This window comes from Papaver somniferum, unplaced genomic scaffold, assembly GCF_003573695.1.
Source record: "Papaver somniferum cultivar HN1 unplaced genomic scaffold, ASM357369v1 unplaced-scaffold_98, whole genome shotgun sequence".
Classification (NCBI taxonomy): Eukaryota; Viridiplantae; Streptophyta; class Magnoliopsida; order Ranunculales; family Papaveraceae; genus Papaver; species Papaver somniferum.
This window is the reverse complement of record NW_020652970.1, coordinates 309,121-313,716: the sequence shown is the minus strand read 5'-3', so window position 1 is coordinate 313,716 and position 4,596 is coordinate 309,121.

Sequence of the window (4,596 nt, the reverse complement as noted above, 5' to 3'; positions counted from 1 at the left end):
CTCTATCGCCTCAGCAATGGGGTTTAGCTCCTCATATTAATCATGATCTCAAAATATTGGTTTATGGATCAAAAGATGATTAAAAGGATGAGAAACAATAAAACAGACTATTTGCAACGCTGTATTGGCGCTACAAATCAGCTGTTACAAAGGTATGAACTGTTACAGAGAACTATTACAATGTTTTAAGACTGTTGGAAACGATAGAAAGGTTCTGCTGTTAAAGAACGATAGTGTTCTGCGACAGTTTCTGTGAGTCCGTTCTTCGTGTTCTTGAGTATTACAGCAGCAGAAAAAACAGAACTCCAAACAATGATTTTCAGCTCTCTGTTTCTCTTATAAACTTCTCCTAAGGTTGCGTACCCCTTGCTCGACTTCCCAGCAGCCTATATATACTGAACAGGGTTGTTGAATCTCGAAGAAATATCCAAGAATAACTCTTTCCTTTGGCAGCAATACACGGATATTTTCTTTTCTGATCTTCTCTACGCGTCTTACAAATTAAATCTGACGTCCCAGAATCTCTCAATGATATTATAGAATCGAACAACTACCATTTCTTCCCTTATCTGCAACTTGGTATTTTACATATTTTCAACCAAAATACCGTGATACTCTCCATGCCTCTGTTTAGCTCAAACCGAAGATTTAATCATATTTTTTTCGAATTTGCTCGACATACATTCCCTGTTTAACCAAAACAGGGTAATCCCAATCCATCTCCACGTCAAACTCCGACTAAATCTCGTCCAAAATCCTTCCAAGAGACTTCGCAACAGTCGTGAACTCCTTGCACCTCTGTTTGACCAAAGATAATTATCCATCCCAATTTAATCGAAACCAACACCCATACCAACTCTGTTGAACTCTAACAGGTCAAGCCCAACGAAAAACAGCGATTGAATCGCTTCAAAACTTGCCTAAAATACGAACCCTAAATTTTGCCCGTGCTATGAACTTTTCCCACTAAAACCGTTGTTTGAATTTGGGAAGAAGGTGGTTGCCCCCTATCCAGAGTAGGGGTGCAAATAGTAGTTGCCTGGAAATGGGTGCTAAAGACAAATTTGGGTTACACATAGCCTTGGGTGCTACTTAGAAAATTCTGGGGTCCGTTTAGCAACTGTCCTCCGGGGTGCTCCGAGCAACTTTTCGCGCAAATTTTTTCAAAAATGCTTATTGGCCAAAAATACCTACAAAGACATAAAATACCATAATAAATACGAAATCGAGTGCCAACAATATATAGTATTGAGATCAAAATAGACATAAAAATGTGTCTATCAAATACCCCCAAACTTATTATTTGCTAGTCCTCGAGCAAAAATCAAATAAAAATAAAATCCTAACTCACTGTCGCAGGCATCGTCGATTGCATTTAGCGTATGCAATAAGCCTTTAAACCCCTAGGTGTCCCTAGTGGCCGAGTTATATTCTCGAATGGGTTTACCAGAGGTGTACCCACAAAACCTTTATACTCCAGACCCTAACTATCTACGCAGAACCTTGGAAGGCACTAAAGAATCTCCTTGGTTGGCATACTTATTGACTACATGAGGAAGTACCCTGATGCGAAATTCCAATTGTTGTACACGAGTTTGCACTCAAGCATACTAAAATTTATGTAAAGTGACAGAGCTCTACTGAGATAGTTTCTAGACATCATAAACCGGAGTCAACCAATCACATGGTAGATTAAGAAGATGGATGCAGAGAAAAGCGTAGATGATGTTGACTAAGGTGAAACTATCCTAATGGACTGAGATACTGGTCTTGACTAATATCAACCCACTGGCATATACAAGGGAACCAATGGTCGATAATCCTAACTCTAGGTCAACTCAGCTGACATATACAAGGGTACCAGTGGTCTATTTTATTGTATTTATTCCAGTTGGTCTAATGGTCTGGTCTAAATACTTTTATTTTCTTTTTTTTTGGTATCTCAGTCACTCTATTTCACCCTAGTAATGGTAAAAAGAAATAAAAAAAGAAGTGATCAGGATTCTTTGATGTTTCCATCACGAGGATATGGCAAAACTACCATGTTTTTTTTATCTAACACCTGAGCTCTGTGCTTTTATGAATAGAATCTTCTAGATGTTTCCATCTAATCAGATTGGTTCCTCAACTCCTACAACCGAAATGCTTCCATCCACTTAGATTGGTTAGTGCTATTCTTAATAGGATATGGCGAAAGAAGTGATCAGGATTCTTTTTTTTTTGGTATCTCAGTAACTCTATTTCACCCTAGTAATGGTAAAAAGAAATAAAAAAGAAGTGATCAGGATTCTTTCAATGTTTCCATCACGAGGATATGGCGAAACTACCATGTTTTTTTTATCTAACACCTGAGCTCTGTGCTTTTATGAATAGACTCTTCTAGATGTTTCCATCTAATCAGATTGGTTCCTCAACTCCTACAACCAAAATGCTTTCATCCACTTAGATTGGTTAGTGCTATCCTTAATAGGCATAAATTTCTAGGCTCTGGAGTTTATTTATTGCAACGAAAAGGTAACAAAAAGTTCTACCCCACCCCCAAACTTAAATCTAACGTTGTCCTCGATGTTTCTAATGAAAGAACAGTACCAAAAGTATAAGTAACATGAGGAAATAGTAAAGAGAGAAGTCGAAAAGATAGTACCTGGGTGAAGTGTAACCAAAAACCTACAAAAATAATATACAACATACAAATAGCCTCGATAATCAATCAAGGATAAACAGGGTCCTCCAGAGGGACCTCCTCAACATCACCTGTAGGAAAAGGCTCCAAAAAGGGCTTCAATCGCTGACCGTTAACCTTTGAAGAACTACTACCATCTGGTGTCTAAATCTCAATAGCGCCATGAGTAAAAACAGTACGGACCACAAAAGGACCGGTCCACCGAGAGCGCAACTTCCCGGGAAATAGATGCAAACGAGTGTCGTACAGAAGAACTTTTTGACCTGGAGAAAATGACTTTTGTAAAATATTCTTATCATGCACAAGTTTCATTTTTTTATTATACTCCTTAGCACTATCGTATGCATCTCTACGAATCTCATCCAACTTATTGAGCTGGAGCTTTCTGTGAGCTCCTGCCTTGTCAAGTGAAAAGTTTAGCTGCTTAATAGTCCAATAGGCTCTATGCTCTAACTCAACGGGCAGGTGACATGCCTTGCCAAACACTATACGATAAGGTGACATTCTAATGGGTGTCTTAAACGCAGTACGGTAAGCCCATAAGGCATCAGTAAGCCTCGACGACCAGTCTTTCCTATTTGGATTAACTTTTTTCTCTAGAATACGTTTAATTTCCCTATTGGAAACCTCTACCTGACCACTAGTCTGTGGGTGATATGGGGTAGGTACTGTGTGGGTAATACCATATTGTTTCATTAAAAGAGCAAACAGTCTATTACAAAAGTGTGAACCTCCATCATTAATTATAGATCGCGGTGTACCTCCATCAACTAGACAGTCAGACTCAATATAGAGAATAAGTATCTCAAGGAGTTATTATCTCAATCTCTCGATTTGATCTTTACTCAAGCAAATGGAAATCTGCAAGTCTATCAAAGAGAGATAACTTGGACGGTACCAAATACCAATGTCCAAGGATCAATAAATATCAATCAACAACCAAAGCTTGGATTTCCAGTTGATGATCTTAACACACAACCTGTATTATTTCAATTAAATAAACAAATATAATGCGTGCCAAAGATTTTGTAAACGAGGAAATCGCAAATGCAGAAAAACCCCCGGACCTCGTCCAGATTAGATACACACTGTATTAAGCCTCTACAGATACTAGCCTACTACAAACTAACTTCGGACTGGCCTACAGTTGAACCCCTATCAGTCTCCCACTGATACAAGGTACAGTTGCACCTCTACGACTCTGATCCCAGCAGGATGTTACATACTTGATTCCCTTTGTTGATCCCTCCCACAACAAAGAGTTGCTACGACCCAAAATCGCAGGCTTTGATAAATAAACAAATCTGTTTCACACAGAAAAGTCTATCAAAGGATAAATCTGTCTCCCACAGATAAAACCTTGGTTTTGTTCCGTCTTTTGATAGAAATCAAGGTAACATGAACCAATTGATAATCCGATGTTTTATTCCCGAAAAACATCCTAGATTAATCAATCACCTCTCAATAATCCTTCCTGACTACACAAGCGGATTATCGAGGAATCACGAACAGTGAGACGAAGATGTTCGTGACTTCTTTATCTTACCTATTGGAGAACTCAAACGTTCTCAAGCCAATCAAACCGATTGTCTTGTACGATAGAAAAGTAAGATCAGATCACACAACTACGATAAAAGTAGTATCGGTCTGGCTTCAGAATCCCAATGAAGTCTTTAAGTCGTTAACCCGAATTTAGAGAAGAAACTCAAGGGTTAATGGAGATCGACTCTAGCGAGCGCACTACTATCACCAAAACGTGTGGGGATTAAGTTTTGCTCTATCTAGATGTCTCCTATATATAGCCTTTCAAATCATGGTTTTTGCTTAGATGTTAAGAAAACTCTATTCACCGTTAGATGAAACCTGATTTAGATTCAAGCTAATATTTCTCAACCGTTATATCGAAAAACAAA